Raw genomic sequence first — 23,298 nt, 5'->3', positions numbered from 1 at the left:
GTCGTTTTCATAGTTTAAGGATCCAACCGATTCTAGACAATCCCTTTCTATATGGCATAACATAAAAGGTGCTATAAAAGACACGTAACCAACCAAATTGCGTGAAATGGGTAAATTGATCCGGTTAGGGCATTTTCTGGAACTTCGAGAAAAATCATCCGAGGTTATGGTTTTTGCCCTCTTCATATCTATAGAAGTTAAAAGTTTTTGTTTACTTACTTGTAACTATTTTATGTCATTAGATTATTGTCTTGTTGCTTTACTTTATTGGGCTCATTAAAATAAACTTTGAGATTTTGGCTTGTTTTGAATACCCAACCTTCAAGATTCTTATAATGTTCCATCTTCTTACCAAAGATACAAAAATAATTTCACTTACCCATTGGTAAAAGGAAAGAAAGGATATAAGGGAATGAAAGCTGTTTTCCATAAGAAAATCTAAAAGCCCTCAAACTCTGCCTTTAGTGGCTCACCGGCCAGCATTCTTAGTAACACAACTGCTTTAGCATATTGTAGTCCAGTGACTAGACTATATGCCATTATCTCGATTGCCTTAGAACATCCTGGAAACTTGAAAAGTAAAACTAAGCGAAAGGAACTTTTCTGCAAAACGGAAACGGTTCTTTGTTTTAACGACGTCTCGGTTAATCGTTTTGGTCCTATCTTCAGTTACCATTAGCTAATCATAAGCCCTCTTTGGTAAGGAAACAGACGGAACGAAAAAAGCTTAAACCCTTAAACATAAACCGAGAGGCAAATTTAATATTACCTAAAGTTAACAAATATGGGCTTATCTATTGAAATCGGCATCCTGTAAAACTGAACCATATATTAGTAGGCTATAATGTAATTTTTTTTAGTAATGACTATGTCGTCATAAATGTAGTTATGAAACCACTTTCTATAACAGGCTGTTGACTATACAGCAAGAATGGTGTCATAATGTAAACATTGGTTAAGGAGAATAGGCACTGAGGGTTTGGCTGCCCAGACTTAGAGACTATAATATGATATAGTGATGGTTTAGACTTATGTACCGCCTTAATGAAACGGTATATAAAACGAATCCGTACACTAACTATCTGCAAACTTGTGACCAAAGTTTAATTGTTACATGATAAAATGTCTTAAGACAGTTATCTGTTGCCGGAGCAGAGTGCATACAAATGAAGTAACCTTAGGATCTGATTGTAGGCACTGTTTTGATCTGATTTGAGGAATCTTCTTTAAAACATTTAATGCTTATTTATAGAATGGGTAAGGAATATGTTAGGAAATGAAATTTCACATTGCAAAGATATGGTTTTTTTTAGCTGCCTCTCTTTTCAAAGCTAACTTTCTATCCATTCTTATACAATTTTATAAATAAAAAAAGCAACGACATATAGCCGTAGAATGGTCACTGACTTGCCTGTAAGAGCACTTACTTTAAAGCACCTTACAATGCAACGGCAAAATCTAAAAAAAAATTTATGCGAAACTCAAAAAGGACAAAGTTTAAAAGATACTGCAAGTTGATCAGATTAATTTTCAGCGTTTTTACCGGAATCATACAAAGAGAGTATCGTGCATGAAGGAAAAAACGGAAAGTGGAATCCTATAGAGTCATTTAGTAGACGTTTTTGTCGAAACAATGAATCTTCTGTCTTAAAATGAAGTCTTTGATCAATTTGAACTCAAAAACAAAAGAAATGTTCTTTCATAGGATCAAAAATACACTCGAGACATTTCAAAGGGAAATTGCCATATATCCTAATATAAGAGGCCTTATGGTTAATGTTATATAAATCTATAGGTATTTTCTATAAAACATAAGTGAGCTGCTTTTTCCTCCTCTTCAAATAATGATCGGGGCCATTGACGGGATTTTTTCTTATCTGTTCGATCGGTCTGGCAGTTAAAGTCTTTTCAGTGCCAAAAGTGATGTATGGTTTAACCCTAGTAACCTTTAGTTTAATTAGAAAAATGATTGAAGACGCCAATATAGGTTATAAGTTTGGTTAAAAAAAGAAGCAATATTAGTTACTTTCATTAAAATAAATCACCCATTGCAAGATGGAAACAAATTAGCTATTCTTTTCACCTATCTTCTGGCCTTTAAATGTAAATTATGGCATTGCTTAGATCTTATCACATGATCTAGTGCCTTTTTATTGGCTTTTTCTGTATAGAAATTAATCTTTTTGTGTCTTATGTAAACCATAGCATTGCAATTAATTAACTAGGCAGCCCATGCATAGTTATTGGGCGTATGAAAGTTTTTGCTTTGCCGTAGTATGGATAATAAATATTCAATTACGAAACTAAAGTATTTTTTGGCTTTGCTTTTTCCTTTAGACGGAACATTATAATATGCTTTTACTTAATTACGCAGCCTCTATTTTCTAATACCTATCAATATTTTGTGCGGTAAGAAAAACACTTTTGCAGGAATGAACCGTTTTGTTATGAGATGGCTGTTTTCCATAAACCATAAAGATATAGGCACTTTATATCTCATTTTTGGTGCCATGGCTGGAGTAATGGGTACATGCCTTCTAGTATTAATCCGTATGGAATTAGCATAACCTGGCCATTAAATCCTTGGTGGAAATCATTAACTTTATAATGTGTTAATAATCGCTCACGCCTTTTTAACGATATCCCTTTCGGTTACGCTGGCGATGATAGGTGGATTTGGCAATTGGTTTGTTCCGATTCCTATAGGTGCACCCGATATGGCATTTCCGCGATTAAATAATATTTCGTTTTGGTTGTTGCCGTCTTCGCTGTTGCTTTTATTAAGTTCAGCTTTAATAGAGGTAGGTAGTGGCACTGGGTGGATGGTTTATCCCCCTTTAAGTAGTATAACAAGTCATTCTGGAGGAGCTGTCGATTTAGCCATTTTTAGTCTTCACCTATCAGGTGTTTCCTCTATTTTGGGCTCTATTAACTTCATAACTACTATATTGAACATGCGCGGACCTGGAATGACCATACATAGATTACCTTTATTTGTTTGGTCTGTTTTAGTGACAGCATTTCTACTTTTATTATCTTTACCTGTATTAGCAGGTGCGATTACTATGTTATTAACCGATTGGAACTTTAATACCAGCTTTTTTGATCCTGCCGGAGGGGGAGATCCTGTTTTATATTAGTATTTGTTTTGGTTTTTTGGTCATTTAGAGGTTTATATTTTGATATTGTCGGGATTTGGTATTATTAGTTACGTTGTTTCTACTTTTGCTAGAAAACCTGTCTTTGGCTATTTAGGCATGGTATATGTTATGATTAGTATTGGAGTTTTTGGATTTATTGTTTGGGCTCATCATATGTTTACCGTAGGGTTAGATGTGGACACATGTGCTTACTTTATAGCGGCCATTATGATTATTGCTGTGCCTATTGGAATTAAAATTTTTAGTTGGATTGCTATCATGTGGGGAGGTTCAATATAATATAAAACATCCATGTTATTTGCAGTAGGTTTTATTTTTTTGTTCACTGTAGGAGGACTTACTGGTATAGTTTTGGCTAATTCTGGGATAGACATTGCTTTATACGATACTTATTATGTGGTTGCACATTTTTATTATGTATTTTCTATGGGAGCTGTTTTTGCTTTATTTGCAGGATTTTACTACTGGATAGGTAAAATATCTGGGTTTCATTATCTAGAGACTTTGGGTTAAATTTATTTTTGGATTACTTTCTTTGGTGTAAATATGACTTTTTTTCCAATGCATTTTTTAGGGCTTTCGGGTATGCCCCGTCGCATTCCCGATTATCCAGATGCTTACGGCGAATGGAATGCTTTAAGTAGTTTTGGCTTTTATGTCTTTGTATTGGGGATCTTTCGTCTTTTTGTAGTTGTTCTTAAAACTCTGAGTAGCGAAGACAAGTGTGCTTCGAGTCCTCGGGCTGGTGAATAAGATTCAACCACACTGGAATGGATGATATAAAGTCCTCCGGCTTTTCATACTTTTGGAGAACTTTCGGCTATAAAGGAAACCAGTCCTGAACAACCGCCATCACCAAATGGAACATGCCCGGATGGCTTGCCATTTGCGGTTATGCAAATCAATTTGGCGTTCGATTGTGTATCCTTATCGCATCGGGTCTTCCCCAAGTAATGATAAGCTTGGTGCTACTACGTGATTGCCAAATCTTTAGGGTCAAATTTGACATAAGAACAAACCGTCATTAATATATGATAATAAAAATAAACGAAAAAACCATGCTACTTTTTGACGTCTTTGCGGGCTTGAGTTTAGTTTTTACTATTATGGTCATATGTGCTAGAAACTCTGTCCATTCCGTTTCCCTTCTCATCCTCGTTTCTTGCAACACTTCTGGTTCACTACTTTTGTCAGGTCTTGAGTTCTTTGCTATGATCTTTTCAATAGTTTATATAGGTGCTATTGCCGTATTATTTTTATTTGTAGTGATGATGTTAGACATTAAAATAGCGGAAATTCATGAAAATATATTGCGCTATTTACCGGTAGGTGGTACTATTGGATTAATTTCTCGGTTAGAAATCTTTGTCATTCTAGATAATGATTACATCCCAGTATTATCTAGCCATTCAAATACAATCTATCCAAGATATACAGTGTATGCTGAAAAGATATAAGGCTGGACAAATTTGCAAGCATTGGGCAATTTACTTTATACCAATTATCTGGTCCCGTTTCCAGTGTCTAGTCTTATTTTGTTAGTAGCCATGATTGGAGCTATAATATCAACTATGCATAGAACTACGAAGGTTAAAAGACAGGATGTGTTCCAACAGAATGCTATAGATTTCTGAGAAACTATCCACAAAATACGCTGAAACAAGCAAATATAAGGCATTGTTGTTAAAGCTTCTATTGAAGGGGCAGGCTTTGCCTCCCCGCGGGACTGTATGCATATAAACCAAAGAATTTAATGAATAACATGAATTCTCTTTCTTGCTGTCAGAAATTAATTAATATTTTAGAAATATATAATTCTATCAAAATATATGATAAAGAATGGTCAGATGTTATTCATAATGCTTTTTGTCTTTTTCTTAACTATGAGAATATCATGGCTACTGGCCAACATTATCAAGGGATTAGAGAATGGCTTCAGTTGGCAAATGATCTAATAGTTAAGAAATTTGGCAATCGGAAATATTATAGAAGTAACTGCAGAAGATAAAAATAAAGCTAAAATCTTTGTTGATTGAAATGGTTTAGCTAGTCGGGTTCTCATGGATTCTGAATCTATTGAAAAGAGTTTACAAGTTGGTCATGTTATCAACCCGTCCCGAAATATCTTCTACGCGAATACAATTCTATTTATCAAAACACAACAGATTTATATGCAAAAATAGAGAAAATACCTATAGATATAATTCTCCTTGAGAATAATGAGTTAGGAATAGGAATTCGTCAAAACTTAACGGATATAAATACTTCACTCAGAGATTTAAGGGATTCTATTATACTTCATCTATATCGTGGATGACAGGTTTTTTCTAATTTTTGTAGTCGTGTCTGTTTGCTGTTCGTAGTGGCATATTTGCAACTTGTTTATTTTTTTATGTGATAACGGAGTTAACCCTTTGGGGTGGATAATTGACTTTATTTTACCTTTATTGTTTGTAGTTTTTTTGTATGAAATCCTTATTGGCCAGGCAAATCGGATGGTTTTGCTAACTAAAACCAATACCTTAACTTATAGACAAATATGCATTAACCCTTTAGCTTCTACATTTCTAAGAAATAAAGCCAATAATATGGCAAAACGAAACCTCTTAACTTTCATGCCTAAAGGAATTGCGGAAAGGGACAAATTACACTTTTGGTAAATGATAACCCTTTGAAACAAATAATAGTCGTACAGAGCTGAAGTAAAAGGATTCGAACCTTTGCTTGTTGGTATCAAAAACCAATGCCTTACCACTTGGCGATACTCCATAGAAAGGTAACCCAAAAAAAAAGGCAAGGCCAGAGACGAAAAAATTGAGCTTCCATCACAAATATGGGCTTAGCAGGATTCGAACCTACAATATTGCCGTTATGAGCGGCACGTTTTAACCATTCAAACTATAAGCCCATAGCGCACTATCAATTCGATCAATTTGTCACAAGCAATGGAACGAACTTAAAGTCCTTTTCATAAACCAACTTCATAACCTATTTGGCTAGCTTTAATCATTAATACATGCTTTGTTGAGTAATCTTAGATAATAATATCAATGGTTTGTCTGCCATTCCTATAGCAGTTTAGGTAGCTTAGTTGGTTAGAGCAAAAGACTGAAAATCTTTAAGTAAGTGATTCGAGTCCGCTCCTAAGCGACTATGACCACTGAAATTAGATTCAACGCTAATGATACGCTAGACACAACCAGAACTTCAAATTATGGAACCAAAGTGACAAGACAGTATCTTTAACCATACCGACTTTAAGTTACTAATATGGCAACCAATAAATGGTTAAGATATGGAGCAGAGCCTAATTGTTTCTGTCATCATATGCTTTTATGTTCAAGCCAGTGGTTTCAACCGGGAAAGTGATTATTGGTCTCTTACGTGATTTAATAGAAATACTATTTGCTTGCCTGCTTAAAGGTCGCTAATAGCTTTTATGAAACAAAAGTATTGTTTCAAATAAGCTAGCTCAACAACAACTCCGCTATACTATAGCCATAAAAGTAATAATCCAGTATCCGTTGCTGTGACCAAGCTTAATATCTTTTAAGCCTATAAGCTCATAACTAATAAATGTCAATAAAGTTACATCGAAAAGGCCAACGCTAAGGAACTTCATTTCAATGTTAACAAACAATAAGGTTAAGAACCTTTTGTACACAGCTCGAAGCTATAATGGGGTTACATCCTAAACAATGCTCTGTTTAATCAGCTGTCTAAATAAAGGCCCTAATCAACCGCTATCCTTTTATATACAGAAATAAAATATCGAAATGGCATACCCTATGTAATGCGAAATGACAAAACTTTTGGCTACGTTAGGACGGCATGTTTTCACCCGATCTATCTTTTATAGTCTAAATCATTGGTTTCTCTTATGCGTAGATCAGCTTTAAGGAATATCCGAAACGATCGTAACGGAAAGTAACGCTCTTTTTTTTACACACACAGGAGTATCCCTTATTCATATCATTTCAACTTACTCTCTTTCACTTATCGGTCTGAATCTGGGTTAGGGAGTGCTTTTAAGGCCATAACGCCTTTTTCGTATCGCTTCCATATACGTGATTTTGACATACTTTTTTGTTTCCCTTACCTAGTTATTTGAAAACTAATTTACCGAGCATGTGTAATAATAAGAGACAACAAATTCGTCAAAGCAAATACCCTTTTTTTCAAGTACGTAATAGTGGCTCCCCTTTGAGTTAGAGACCCTATTTCTACCACTTAACAGGTACCGTCTAGGTTTCACATTTTGGGAATGTTACGAGGTTTTCTTTGAGAGAAAATTTTAAGCTGCTTTGTTTCCTCTCAATTTGCCCCACGGTTACATGGAGGCAACCCATGGATAACTACAATGGGGGCAATTTTATTATAGCCTTATATGAAACTTACTATCGGAGATTCCTTATTTTATATAGTCATGCATGGATTAAGCAACTAGCCAATACTTTTTTTTTCAGTGCCAGGATCCTAATTTCGCAGATGGCAGATCGTTTAACCATATGACATAGCCACATTATGTACATACTATAAAGCTCGTAGGCTAGCTTTCAGCCAACCCATTTGCGTAATGTGGGCTTTTTAAAAACTTATTTCTAGCAGGACTATCCGGATCTCCTTGGCAAGGTTCCTTCCTTGAGCTACAAACAATGGCCACAATGATTTCATCAAAAATGCCCTTTAGCTACTAGTAAAATATCATTAAAATAACAGATAAAAAATAGGCTAATTAACGCATATATGAGATTTTTAGCTTGTATCTTCATCTTTCTGGAAGAATCCATCCAGCCACAGGTTCCCCTACGACTACCATGTTACGACTTCACCTCAGTTACTGACCCAACCATAATATGTAGCGGAAACACCTTTAAAACTAAAGTGAATTACACTTAACGGAAGCATAATGCACTTTACTAATAAGTGATCCCTGCTCAATGCTTCAGGCGGAGCCAATTCCCAGGGTGTGACGGGCGGTGTGTACGGGGCTCGGGTACATATTCACCGCGGCATGCTGATCCGCGATTACTAGCGATTCCAACTTCATGTCCTCGAGTTGCAGAGAACAATCCGAACTTAGACAATCTTTACGGATTCGCTCCACCTTACGGCCTTGCTTCCCATTGTAATTGCCATTGTAGCACGTGTGTAGCCCAGCTCATAAGGGCCATGCGGACTTGACGTTATCCCCATCTTCCTCCATAGTAAAACTACGGGCAGTTTTTCATGAGTGCAACACCCAATAAAAAGAATACCGTCGATCTCAAGCAACCATTGAGCTGTACGGCTGCTGATGAAAGACGGCATGGATCCTTTGTAAACAGCATGTCTTAGCAACATGAAACAAGGGTTTCGCTCGTTATAGGAGTTAACCAAAAACGTCTCACGACACGAGCTGACGACAGCCATGCAGCACCTGTACGAATTTTTATCTTATCCCGTTAAGAACAAGTACACTAGTTCATATGTCAAATGTGCATACGCCAAGTGTTTCTATGTCAAGAGCTGGTAAGGTTTTGCGCGTTGTATCGAATTAAACCACATGCTCCACCGCTTGTACAAGCCCCCGTCAATTCCTTTGAGTTTCAGTCTTGCGACCGTATTCCCCAGGCGGAGTGTTTAACGCGTTAGCTGAGCTTCCGATCCGCAGACCAAAAACGAACACTCATCGTTTACGGCATGGACTACCGGGGTATCTAATCCCGTTTGCTCCCCAAGCTTTCGCACCTTAGCGTCAGTAGAGACCCAAAGAGCTGCCTTCGCTACTTCGGCGTTCCTTCGTGTATCTCCAGATTCTATCCCTACGCACGAAATTTCACTCTTCTCTATCTCACTCAAGTAAATTGGTTTCGTAAGCATTCCGCCAGTTGGGCTGGCGTCTTTAACCTTCGACCTAACTTACCGCCTACGTGCCCTTTACGCCCAGTCATTCCGAATAACACTTGCCCCCCCCGTCTTACCGCGGCTGCTGGCACGGAGTTAGCCGGGGCTTCTTCTTTAAGTTTTGTCACCATCGCACACTTGACGAAAGGGTTTTACAAGCGGTATTGCCATTCCTCGCGTTTGCGACGTTCTTCACTCACCCACGCGATATTGCTGGATCAAGCTTTCGCCCATTGTCCAAGATTCCCCACTGCTGCCTCCCGGCGGAGTCTGGGCCGTATCTCAGTCCCAGTGTGGCTGGTCATCCGAAAAGATCAGCTAAGCATCGTAGGCTTGGTTGGCCTTTACCCAACCAACTACCTAATACTACGTAGGCTCATCAAACAGCGCTTTATTATCTTCTCGCATAGCTTTATTGCTTGCGTTGCTTCGGGATCTAGCCCGAACTGTTTGGCAGATTCCTGCGCGTTACGCACCCGTTTGCTACTTTTTTTTCAATTATTCCATAAAACTGGAACAGAAATGACATCCAACTTACATGTGTTAAGCATATCGCTAGCGTTCATTCTGGGCCAGGATCAAGCCCAATTTTTTAGTGAATTTCTGCCATATGAGGCAGGTTGATGATGATTTCTTAGTAAGTTATTAGCTTTTACTAACAACCGTAAGCGGAACGGCCACTGGCAAGGCGAATCATCTTACATTCCGGATACCAAAGATTGTTATTATACAAGAATTCTTGTATCGCTCATGCAGATCTTCCATCTACCGGAAACCAAAGGATTCATTGCTTTTCCTTTTTTGTCGAACTTGTATAAACACAACCCTATTTGCACCTATCAGTTACGAACTTGCTATTGTTATGAAAGACAACCCCTAGGCTCAGTCACAGCAACGAGTACCGAACCGTCGTTCCCACGGCTACAGTACCAGGAGTTGCTGCTGAGCCAGCCCGTTCAAAACAGTACTTCTGTCTAGCAGAAACTATTAGCGACATCCCTAGAACAGTATTCGTATCGTGAACCAATGGCCACTTTTCCGGTCGAAGGAAATGCCTAATAAATAGTCAAATACTGCACTCTTTAGCTACTGTACTCCGGAAACAAAGTAAGGGAAAGCCCCGTACGTCAAGAGCTGCACTGCTATGAATCAAAGACTGTCTGCTCGCCGTTTCCGGCCAGTATTGCGGGTTCAATGGCTTTATACGAATTAGCTGTTTTTGACCCATCCGATCCCCAGAAATGGAAATTGTTAATACTGGCACTGTACCTTAAGTGGGAGATGGAATAGCCCGCATTCATGGTTCGAACAAAGTAATGGCTGGAGAATTGGTAGAATCTGAAGATGGTACAGTAGGCATCGCTTTGAATTTAGAATCTGATAATGTTGGCTAAGTACTGATGGGCGATGGTTCGACCATACAGGAAGGGGGTTCCGTAAAAGCAACGGGAAAAATTGCGCAAATACCAGTTAGTAATTCTTTCTTAGGCCTTTAAGCCAGTAAATGCTTTGGCCCAACCGATCGATGGAAAGGGTCAAATCCCAGCTTCTGAGTCTAGATCAATTGAGTCTCCCGCACCATATGGGAATTATTTCAAGACGTTCCGGTGGCGGAAAACGACCCGAATCTGCAGGAATTCGGGAAGGTTGAAGCAATGGCCAAACCTCCTTGAGGCTACAGCAATAACGTCATAAGCAATGACACTTAACTAAAGCACTTTATCCTCGCTTTCCACCTTTTATCTAGGGTTAGGAGGATCACGCGCCATAATGCCGGATCTCCATCTTTCTTTGTTGGTTGCTCTCCAGTCGCAGAATTATGAATAGTTTCACTAAAAATAAGTTTATTGGCTTGAAAAAAAAAATGAACCAATCCTTTAGCCTGGCAACCTGTACTATTTTTGCTGCCTCCAGCAACCTGTTGCAACTAACTTCATATTCAGGATGAAACAAGACAATTATGCCAGATAGTAAGGAATTACAAGTTTTCTGCACTAGAAAAAGCTAATAAATGGACTCGACCCATTATATATTTTTCCAGTAGTCATTTTAGGGACGTTTGCATGTACTGTGGGTCTTGCGGTTCCGGAACCATCAATGATTGGTGAACCAGCAAATCCTTTTGCGACTCCATTGGAAATATTACCCGAATGGTACTTTTTCCCTGTCTTTCAAATACTTCGTACAGTTCCCAATAAATTATTGGGGGTCCTCTTAATGGCGTCCGTACCGGCGGGCTCGTTGACCGTTCCTTTCATAGAAAATGTAAATAGGTTCCAAAATCCGTTTCGACGCCCATTGGTGTGGGTGGAAGGATCTCCTTGGCAATGTTTAAAGCGCTAGAACAGAAGGTGCGCCTGAAATTGAGACTTTTGATTCAAAAGGAGATGAACAGAAGGTTCAACACCCTTTTGATTGCACTATTGATGAACAGGTTCAACATAATCCTCCTTTTGCTAAATCAAAAGATGTTGAGGCAGAAGCTGAATCAAAAGCAGGGCCGTTAGGATGCTTAAAAGCAACCTCTCTTTAATGAACGAACGGTTATAAACATCAGAAACAAGTGAACCTCGTGTCGCAAGTTGCTAGAACGCTTAAGCACTTTTGCTATGATGTCAGCTCCGTTGACGCGAGTATCTTTGATGCGGCCTTGCCGATCTGAGAAAAGAAACTCTACCAAACGATTCCGAGAACCCAGCTATTCGTTTCTATTGCTTTTTGCGATGCCGCGGAACCTTGGTAATTGGGATTTTAAGACGCAGCCATACCCATGATGTAAGGAATAATTGACCTACATCATGACATTTCAGTCTTTTTAACCATTATTATGATTTTTGTATTATGGATGTTGGTTCGCACTTTGTGGTATTTCCATGTTAAGAGAAATCCTATTCCCTGGAGAATAATGCATGGAACTACTATAGAGATCATTTGGACCATTCTTTCCAGTTTCATTTCGATGTTTATCGCCATACTATTTTTTGCCTTATTGTATGCAATGGACTAAATAATAGATCCAGCCATTACCATTAAAGCTATTGGTTATTAACGGTATCGGAGTGCGTCTTTTTACAAAGATGATAGAAGTGCAACAAAGGCTAAGCCAGACTAATTAAATAGTCCACAAAACATCTGGCTTACCGGAACAGACGCAATGCTTAAAGCGTTTGGCGTCGAAAGACTCAAGGAACTAGAGCATGCCAGAAACAAACAAAAAAAAGAAATGTTACCTTCTTATATTTAGCCTTATAAGATTGAAAATGCTCTTTTAGTCTATAGCCAATAAAAAGCCTATGGCTCCTTTCCCAAAGCCATTAAGGGCATATATTCTTGTTTCCGATACAGGCAATATATGGTAGCTTAAATTATAATATAAATAATAAATGCATTAACACCACAGCTAATGGCATATAGTTTTGAGCCCAATGGGCCCAACCTTGTCATCTCTGAAATAGGAAATTTCCGATATATTGACAATAACTATTTTAATTGTTACTAAAGCATCGAAAAGGAAGCGTTGGGTCAACTATGATAACTTTGTCTACCTTGGAAATGGAGGTCTCACAATAGGTTTAGGCAAACACGAGCACTTCACTAAAGGAGACCAGCGCTTATATTTTACTAGGGTTTCAAAGGCTCACAGCAAGCAAGAAACAGTAAAATCCCATAGCTAAAGGTTGCAAAAAAGTGGCCATAGGTTGCTGGACATGTAAATATTGTTTTCGATAAAACATATTGTTGTATGGCCGTTTAAGCAAAAAAAGGTTGCTTCTTTTTGCCGAAAATAAGGCCATGGTTTCATTGGAGGGAAAACAGATTGTCGGAAATTTCTGGCCAGTAGGCAAAGTTGATATACTAAGTTAAGTCGTAACATCTCATCTCTGGCAAGCTGAAATGAGAACCCATAAAATACTAGCTTATTTTTCAAGTATCAATAGGCGTGGAGAGCTGTTTGCGGGGAGACTCGCAAGTACAGTTTGGAGGGTGGCAAATGAGCCTGAGAAATGGCTGGCTGCCAACCCAACCTTATGAGTATTCGGACTATAACAGTTCCGATGAATAGTTATTAACTTTCGACAGTTATATGCTTTCAGAGGATGATTTGTAATTGGGTTAATTATGTTTATCAGAAGTGGACAATTGAGTGGTTGTATCGGCTAAAACTCATTCATGTATGATTATAACTTTAGCTGATGTATTTTATAGTTGGGCTGTACCTTTTCCAGGTGTTAAATGTGATGTCGTATCTGGTTGTTCGAATTAGACTTTCATTTTTATATAATGAGAGGGAGTTTATTATGGCTAGTGCAGCGAGATCTGTGGAACCAATTATGCGTTCATGCTTATCGTCATGGAAGCGGTTTCTAAGGATGATTATCTGAAATGGATATTTGCTCAATAAGCGTGCAGTCGCCTATTGCTTGCGCAGGTGTCGTCTTTTAAAGAATTAAATTGAACCTGTCACTGAAATGACAAAAGCAACTCATATGAGGCTTTGGATTTTCTTTTATTAAATGAAGAAACCATATAGATTACATCTATTAGGCTACGATAATGTCTAATAATCTAACGTTATGTACCAATCTATCCCTTATCACTCCGATTATGTATGTGTGATTATGGTAAATTGATTTTTAAAGTATCTCATCAAAAAAATGGTTACATGTTGACTTGCTAGGCCGGCAGCACGTAAAAATGAGGGCTTGATAAACCCTCCCTATTAAAACTGGCTATAAATATCAAAAACTGCAACCGCAATCAAAGAAACCGTCAAAACATCGAGGACAGTGTTTCTTCAACAAGAAAAGAATGAGTTTAGGATTCGACAGTTTAGATGGTATGAGAATTGGTTTAAACTTTAAACCAGATATCACGATATATGGAATAAAGATTAAGACAGTACAATGAATAGTATGATAAACAGGATGTTAGCCATCTGGTAGTTTTATTCAAAAAGATCGGGGCGAGAAGGGTTCAACTCCATTTTCTCCGGATGCAAGACTCAAACTTAAATAATAATTTTACGTGCTATCGCTGGCTTTCGCGCATACTAAGCAAATCACCTTAAGGCGCTATTGGAATAATCTTTTTTCTGCGAGATTGGATGGCACCTTAACTGGATCCGTGATAGATTTTATTTGATGGTTAAATCGTTGATTTTGATGGCCTAGCTAAAATGATGCCATTCTTGCTGTTTACTATTAAAGTCATATAAGCTGGCACACCTCTTGACGGAATTGCTTTGCCTTGGTTCATCACCTTGCTAGATTGTCTAGCCTGGTATGTTAAGGCAAGATGGGCGATTCGCTTAGATCACCTAGCGGCAATGTCAGGCCTGCTAAAGGACACGTTTTTATCCTCATTCATTTCACTTCCTCTCCTCTCCCCAGGGGATTAAAACACGTGGCTACGAACCATGCTGTCGAGGGTTCGAATCTCTTTTGTTTCAGATTATGTTATTTGGTAAACGTGCCCGTAAGGATAACCATAAAGTGAATAAAGATAAAAGAGGCCGGAATGAACGGCAAACAAAGGTAAAAGATCTTAAAGTCACAACGCATCGGTTTCAATTCCTTTTCCCTTTGAAAAGAAAACCTTTTTATTTCAAAACGATTTTTTCGGGTATTGGATAAATAGAAAGATATATGAAGAAAATTAATATGAAACTAGCTTATTGGATATACGCTGGCCCTGCAAACCCATATTAGTACTTTAAGAGTAGCCAGTTCCTTTAAAAATGTACATGCTTCCCTTAAAAACATTTCAATGTAATGCGTTTTATGGCATTTTCGACAACGTTTAGTTATTGCATGTTATAGCTTTAAATATGTTGTTTTTGCCTAAAAAAATAGGATATGGCTCGTCAATACTTGGCCATTCTATGGCTCGTCAGTACCTTGTGTTTTATAACTTTAACCACGTTATTCTTTAGGCTAAAGTTATTTAGTTTCAAATAGGATATGACATGTCAACACTTTGCCATTAATGTGTTTTATGGCATTTTCACTAATACCTTGTTTTCTAAAAAAGGTAAGTTCTTGCATTCTATGGCGTTTAGTTTTTGCGTTTTATGGCTTTAAATATTAAGTTCTTGCCGGCAAGAAATAGGATATGACTTGCCAGCACTTTGCCGGCACATGTGAAGTAATTGTTTCAAGGACTTTGATGGCAAAACGATTGATTAGTGCATCCGTTACCAATACTTATATGAAACAAATCTATACAAACCTTTCAAAGCAATGCTAGTTTATTTTTTTTATCTTCTATTCGATTGGTAATGACTGTTTCTTTATGCAAGAAAACGGATGTTGGCTAACGACACTATAAGAAAACCGCTTGCCAAAGAGCTTTAGCGTATCAACGACAAAACGTCACTTAACTGAATAGGAGTCAATAATTTATTATGTCTTCTATATCAACCTAAAATCGATTTCTAACAATAAAACGTTTTATCATCGGCAAGGCCAAAGGCCCACTAACTAAGGACCAGTCTAATCGTTGATTCTTATAGCACTGAAGAACTTATTGTTTGAAAAACGCCATAAAACGCAAAAACGTTAGCCATAGAACACAAGAACGACAAGGTGTTTGGAAAGCACCATATCCTGGAACGCAAAAACGACAAGGTGCTTAAAAAGCTAATTATGCTTGCTTTTATCATGCTCGCATCCATTATGCTATTTATTTTATTAACTGTTGAATTGATTTGGCATAAAGTGCGTTTTATCATCCAATTCTCTCAACAAGGTCAATATTGCACTGCTTTAATATTTATACAAATGTTCTCATAGACTTAAGTAAATTACTATTTTTTAACATTCTTTAATAAGTTGAATATGGATTAGATCTTCTTACTTGTTTCAGATGATAAAATAGAATATCTAATACGGATATAGTTACTAAAGGTACAATAATATATAATAATCAATTCCGTGTTGAATGCTCGTGATATGCTAAATGAGGCCGATTTGGTTCTTAATGGTGTCCTCTACTCAATGCTTAGATGGTTTAATAAACCGACAACAATTTCACATATATTGAGAATAGCCAGTAAACAAATAAACACATGCCCAAAAAACATACAAAAGTAATAAAGCAAATGCCTTAGCACACTTATTTACTGTCAAATCTTAGAACTATTTAAACATTAGCAACTAACGAATCCTCAGCCAGGATTTTGATCATAAAATATAAGGCCAGGTGCCTGCCTATAAGTCCCTTTCGTCTAATGGTTAGGACATCGTCTTTTCATGTCGAAAACACGAGTTCGATTCTCGTAGGGGATAAGAAAGGCGAAACATTTTACGTGGTTTCGTATATAAATTTTTGCCTTTCCTAAGATTGGTGGTCTGAACTTGCCAAAATCAACTGTCAATTGCAAATCAATGATTCCAATTAACTCAACAGCCAAGGTGCAAAGAGAGCCAGCGAAAATAGCTTAATGGTAAAGTATAGCCTTGCCAAGGCTGGGGTTGAGGGTTCGAATCCCTTTTTTCGCTATAGAAGCCACAAAAAGGTGACACATCTGCTTTTGAGGCTTATCAGTTCGTTATTTCAAAGGTGAGCTTTACATTTCTGTCTCTCCCCTGCAAACTCATGTAAAGTTATTCTAGTAAACTTAAGCTATTACGAATCATTCTTCTTGATCACAGAGATCTCCTTTATTATCCCACAATGCAACGTTATCATTGATGTTTTGTTTTATTGCAAACTTAAAGTAGATTACATTAAATGATAACTTAAAACTATTAAGCAATGCAATGCGTTGCTTTAGCTGATATTCCTTTTATTGCTACTTTAAAAATTACAGTAATTTCAATGTATTATGGAAAGCAACAAAAAATGGAGATGACGTTAAGTCAGCATGCTTTTGTAGCTCTTTGTAATTTAGGCTATAGCCTGCGTCAAGACAAAAGATCGTAACCTGGCAAGCAAAAAGGCTGCAATTTGAAATTTTTGCCCTCAGTAATCGCAATCAATTTTGGTCGACCATACGGCCAATGGAAAAGGTCAAGCGGAGCCCGTAACTGTCAAAGCTTTGCTAGAGGTTTGCCAAGCCATTTAGTTACTTGCTAGAAAGGATTCCTATAGTTTAGTTTCCACAGAAACCCTTATGTTAGTTGTTGTGTTCAATAAAGCGTAACATAGTGATTGTCTTTACACAAGCAAAAAAAGATAACTGAGCTTAAAAAAAAGGAATCTATTAACCAGTGTTATCCAAAATAGATGTGATGAGAAAAAAAAGAAATCAATTAGGCCCCCATCCCAGCCAATATGACCTATTTGTTTTTCTTTTGTGTTGCATGTAATTTACAAAAACCTGTGTTGGTTGATTATTGATGGCTCATAATCTTGCCAAAAAATGGATGGATGTCTGAGCGGTTTAAAGAGTCGGTCTTGAAAACCGAAGTATTCTTTTGAATACCGGGGGTTCGAATCCCTCTTCATCCGTAAGTATGGTTAGAAGTTAGCATTTTTATGTAGTATGTTTTTCATCCCTCTAACTTGATTGGGAAAGCTAGCTTTTTAAGAGCCAAGCCAAATCGCTTTGCCACCATTCGACACTGCATCCCCTGAAACCACGACTCAAGAGCAATCGAGTAACGATAACAAGCTGCTTGGCAATCAAACGGGTGAAAGGAACATTTTGGGAGGTCCATCAGCATGTGGACCACCATAAACCCAATCCCGGCAACCTGAATACCTTTAGGCATTTGATTACACTGCTTTCTGCGACTAAGTGTATACGTAAAAAACCAATATAAGCGGAGACGTACGACCCAGGGACGCCCTCGCGACTCTTTATCTCTAGCAATATTGTAGCACATGCGTCGCCTAGAGATAACGGGGCATGCTGATTTGACGTCATCTCATCTTCCTCCGGCTTATCACCTTTGTAAAAGTCTGTTGCCAGGTTCTAAAAATGGTAATGGCAACGGCAACATGGGACTCAACCCAACACCTATAGGCACGAGCTGTCGGCAACGTCTATTCAAATCAAAAAGGTATTTTTGCTTGGGCTATCGTTAATCGACTTTTTTCAAAGATAAGCAACGTCTTCAATACAATAAGGTAAGCTTAGCCTTTTCGCTTTCAATGGTATTTTGCGCTTTTTAAATGGTAAGCTTTAAAGTAAATCATACTTAGAAATCGCGAACCCGTGACGTGACGAAAATGCAATAACTAAACGGCAAGGTGTTTAGAAATCGCTATATCCTACGTGAGAACGCAAAGACTAAACTTTTCAGCATGCAATAATTAGAAATATAATGTTAAGACGCAAGGTATTGGCAAAAACATAATGTTGGAACACAAAAACTTACTTACTTACAATAAGGTGCTTATAAAACGTAATATTGAAATGTTTTGAAGGGCCAATCCTTTTGTCATGTCCCTCATTCGTTATGCTATTTTTATTTATTTTTTATAGACTTTCTTGCTTGCTTTGCTTTACTTTGTTTTGCTCTGCTTTGCAAAGCAAAGCTTTGAGGAGCTTTAGCGTATTGACTAAAAGAAGAGGGGCTTCAGCCACTCGACTGAAGGGAAGAGGGAAAGGCAAAGTGCAACGATTTGAATGGCGTTCGACCCTTTATGCGATTGGAAAATTCCAAACGTTGGATCCCTAAAAAGAAAAGTTACCACTTACTTAGCCAGCCATCGTTCCTTCAGTCCCTATCACCCATTACTCTTTGTAATTGCGGGCGCTAGCCCCACTTACTTGGCTGCATCGTATGAATATGGATTGAATAATCCATCAGGCGTAAACTCCAAAGTAGATAAGATTGCTTCTTATCCCCCTTTCCACATCGCGCTTCATCGCCTAAAGTGCCGGATGAAGTGCTGGTCTGATTTTAGGGGCGTGGTCATCTCGTCTAGGAAGCTATGGATGCCCTCATCGATAGCATACGTGGGCAACTATGTCAATAACAGACCTTACAAACAAAAAAGTCGTCTTTGTTGCGCGATTTTATGGGAATCTGGATTGCGGGTCGTGGGTCCATCTTTTTTGTTACACCAATGTGGATTACCGAGTGATTCGTAATCTGACCTCTCGCTTGCAATCTGGTCATCCCATAAGGCGGCAGAATCGATGGAGTGACATAGATTAGGTATTCAAGCTAACTTTCTGACGCGCCATTCGCTTACATCCATTGGTTTGTGATCCGGGGACTGTCCATGTATCGAAGCGGCTCGTTATCCTAATTTATTTTATCTAACACGATCTGGTTCCCGTACTGACCCAAGATATGCTTTTCAGTATTCACGCATTGACTATTGGGAAGGATTTCTAAAACCTAAGACCGAAAGTCCTTTTGCTTGCAAGTCACAAGTTTTCAGGGCCAAACAACTGAAACGAATCGATTATCACAAGAAACTGTGGCTTCGGTGGAATACGGACCCGGGCCCAAAGAATCATGAAGTTTGTTTCGTTTTCTAACATTAAGTGGCTATTTGGATAGCCACGTCCAGCTCCAATGAAAACTAGGAAAGAGAGACAACCATTTAATAACTCATAGGGGTAGAACTCACAGACAGGGCACCTCTTAGCAGCGCCAAGAGTAGGCAAGTAGCGGAATCAATTGAACCGCTTCGTCTCAGCGAGCTACCTCGAAACGCTTTACTAACTAGAGATTGCCTTTTTTTGTCTGTTAAGTAAGTCAAGAAACCTCCGTCTCATATTGGCAAGAATCAGGACAGAGAGATCGGATTCAATGCTAACAGATGCAAAATGAATTAACAATCTTTAGAGATAACGTAATAATAATTGGCAATGATTTCTTTTATGGTTTAGGTAGCTCAGTTGGTTAGAGCAAAGGACTGAAAATCCTTGGGTCAGTGGTTCAAATCCACTTCTAAACATAGCGAATTATTAGATTGAAATCTCTGGACAATTATATACTAAATGCAATTAAACCCGCAGCTTATGAGTCTTAGCTAAAGCTACAGAGCTCTCTATTTGTTTGATCCTAACATTAATCTTATTTTGATATTATTTGCAAACGATGCCAAAAGTGATCATTTCATTTTATTGCCTAAGTCTCGGACCTTACACCGGGTAGGTCCTTAACCCTTCCGCCCTGAATAGAGGCCTTTTATGATGAAATGTTCCGGCTACAAGTCAGTGGACATGCAGGAAGAATTGCTCAATATGCATTAGCTCTTGAACGTTTATGGCATTGAAGAAGAGAGAAACGCAAATCAAAGAAAAAATGAGATTGTTTAAAGCTAGAACAACAAAATAACCATCCTGGAAAGAAGAATTACCGACTATTATACTAAATTGTCAGTGGATGAGACCGGTTGAGTGATAACGGTCGGGGATGGAACTGCACGTGTTTATGGATTGAACAAAACTTAAGCAGTGGAAACGGTAGAATTTGCCAGTTTAAGGTGTCAAAGGAATGGCTTCGAACCGGGTTCAAATCCTATAAACGAATCATAGTTGTGCTTTGTTTGCTGTTTGGATTCGCCTTACCTGCTTATGCTTTTATAGCACAAGATTTTACCACCCACTTTATACCCATCACCAATATATTGCTGGGTTTATCATGGTAGGGGCCATATTCTTCATTAGGGATTATGATCCGGAACAAAACAAAGACAATGTATTGTCAAGAATGTTGGAGCATAAAGAAGCAATAATATCCCATTTAAGTTGGGCTAGCTTATTTCTAGGTTTCCACACTCTAGGTCTTTACGTACATAACGATGTCATGCTAGCCTTTGGAACTCCAGAAAAACAGATTCTTATTGAGCCCGTTTTTGCATTTGCATTATTGAAAAAGAAATATGGTTACGGATCTTTCTTAACTTTACAAAATACTTTAACCACCAAAGAATATTTGCTGAAAAAATAAAAGCTTTAGATAAAAGCCAATTTAAGCAACAAACTTGCAATTCACTCCAAGATACTAATTCAAATAATAGCTATAAGAAATGCAAACAAAAGAAACCGCATAATCCGGTTAATGATCATGATTGCAGGGACAAAGATAATGGTAAAAAAAAACAACCAGATTAATAAATATATATTATCATAGCACGCTAACTAAAAGGCATTAGCGCATTGATTATGGCTTTCAGCATCGAGGTGCTAAACCTTCCCTAAGATGTTTTGATCAGCTTGTTATCCCACAGAGTCACTCTTATCCTAAGAGTGACGGCTCTTCCACTTGGTTAGCACCGTTAAATCATAGCAGGCCAACTTTCTAACTATTTGACTGATAAGTATTGCAATCAATCTCCCGCACTCTTTGGCTGATTCCTGTCTCTGCATGTTTTCGTTACTTTCTATCTAAAAGGCCTACGCGCCAATCGCTTGCCATCGCTGCATATTGCTTTGCCAGGCCAGACAATGCAGCTGATCGCGAATATGGCTTATCGCATGCCATAGCAAAGACTGGCTATATCGCATTGATTATGTTTGTTTTCTGCGATCATAATATTTTTTATAGGTCTGGAGATCATAACATTTTTTATAGGTCTAGCAAGTGTCATAAAGCAGCAATCCGGCTAATTCATTTTATTTTGGGCAAGCGGGTGCCTTCGTGGTTAAGATTTTAGGGCGTCGAAACGGATTTTGGAACCTATTTACATTTTCTATGAAAGGAACGGTCAACGAGCCCGCCGGTACGGACGCCATTAAGAGGACCCCCAATAATTTATTGGGAACTGTACGAAGTATTTGAAAGACAGGGAAAAAGTACCATTCGGGTAATATTTCCAATGGAGTCGCAAAAGGATTTGCTGGTTCACCAATCATTGATGGTTCCGGAACCGCAAGACCCACAGTACATGCAAACGTCCCTAAAATGACTACTGGAAAAATATATAATGGGTCGAGTCCATTTATTAGCTTTTTCTAGTGCAGAAAACTTGTAATTCCTTACTATCTGGCATAATTGTCTTGTTTCATCCTGAATATGAAGTTAGTTGCAACAGGTTGCTGGAGGCAGCAAAAATAGTACAGGTTGCCAGGCTAAAGGATTGGTTCATTTTTTTTTTCAAGCCAATAAACTTATTTTTAGTGAAACTATTCATAATTCTGCGACTGGAGAGCAACCAACAAAGAAAGATGGAGATCCGGCATTATGGCGCGTGATCCTCCTAACCCTAGATAAAAGGTGGAAAGCGAGGATAAAGTGCTTTAGTTAAGTGTCATTGCTTATGACGTTATTGCTGTAGCCTCAAGGAGGTTTGGCCATTGCTTCAACCTTCCCGAATTCCTGCAGATTCGGGTCGTTTTCCGCCACCGGAACGTCTTGAAATAATTCCCATATGGTGCGGGAGACTCAATTGATCTAGACTCAGAAGCTGGGATTTGACCCTTTCCATCGATCGGTTGGGCCAAAGCATTTACTGGCTTAAAGGCCTAAGAAAGAATTACTAACTGGTATTTGCGCAATTTTTCCCGTTGCTTTTACGGAACCCCCTTCCTGTATGGTCGAACCATCGCCCATCAGTACTTAGCCAACATTATCAGATTCTAAATTCAAAGCGATGCCTACTGTACCATCTTCAGATTCTACCAATTCTCCAGCCATTACTTTGTTCGAACCATGAATGCGGGCTATTCCATCTCCCACTTAAGGTACAGTGCCAGTATTAACAATTTCCATTTCTGGGGATCGGATGGGTCAAAAACAGCTAATTCGTATAAAGCCATTGAACCCGCAATACTGGCCGGAAACGGCGAGCAGACAGTCTTTGATTCATAGCAGTGCAGCTCTTGACGTACGGGGCTTTCCCTTACTTTGTTTCCGGAGTACAGTAGCTAAAGAGTGCAGTATTTGACTATTTATTAGGCATTTCCTTCGACCGGAAAAGTGGCCATTGGTTCACGATACGAATACTGTTCTAGGGATGTCGCTAATAGTTTCTGCTAGACAGAAGTACTGTTTTGAACGGGCTGGCTCAGCAGCAACTCCTGGTACTGTAGCCGTGGGAACGACGGTTCGGTACTCGTTGCTGTGACTGAGCCTAGGGGTTGTCTTTCATAACAATAGCAAGTTCGTAACTGATAGGTGCAAATAGGGTTGTGTTTATACAAGTTCGACAAAAAAGGAAAAGCAATGAATCCTTTGGTTTCCGGTAGATGGAAGATCTGCATGAGCGATACAAGAATTCTTGTATAATAACAATCGATTAATAAGAACCTATTCGGCCAATCCAAACGGGTTGCGCCATAGCAATCTTTGTTGTAAAAAAAAAATTCGCTCTAAACCCATCTGGCCATATTTCTTTTTTTTAA

General features: G+C 38.4%; 3 non-coding genes and 1 pseudogene across 3 annotated transcripts; 2 read left to right on the top strand and 2 right to left on the bottom strand.

Moving 5' to 3' along the window:
• Positions 1-5,995: 5,995 nt before the first annotated feature.
• On the bottom strand, positions 5,996-6,069 carry TRNAM-CAU (transfer RNA methionine (anticodon CAU)). Its single transcript has one exon. It is a non-coding gene; the product is annotated as a tRNA-Met (tRNA).
• Positions 6,070-7,944: 1,875 nt separating this feature from the next.
• Positions 7,945-9,636, bottom strand: LOC148009033 (18S ribosomal RNA; annotated as a pseudogene).
• Positions 9,637-17,411: 7,775 nt separating this feature from the next.
• Positions 17,412-17,498, top strand: TRNAS-UGA (transfer RNA serine (anticodon UGA)). The gene has a single exon. It is a non-coding gene; the product is annotated as a tRNA-Ser (tRNA).
• A 2,335-nt stretch (positions 17,499-19,833) lies between these two features.
• TRNAF-GAA (transfer RNA phenylalanine (anticodon GAA)) lies at positions 19,834-19,907 on the top strand. Its single transcript has one exon. It is a non-coding gene; the product is annotated as a tRNA-Phe (tRNA).
• The last annotated feature ends 3,391 nt before the right edge of the window (positions 19,908-23,298 follow it).

Source organism: Lygodium microphyllum, unplaced genomic scaffold, assembly GCF_053477565.2.
Source record: "Lygodium microphyllum isolate KBCC unplaced genomic scaffold, Lygodium_microphyllum_v1.1.10 scaffold_42, whole genome shotgun sequence".
Classification (NCBI taxonomy): domain Eukaryota; kingdom Viridiplantae; phylum Streptophyta; class Polypodiopsida; order Schizaeales; family Lygodiaceae; genus Lygodium; species Lygodium microphyllum.
Note: the sequence above shows the minus strand (reverse complement) of the source record. Positions and strands in the feature narration are given on the sequence as shown.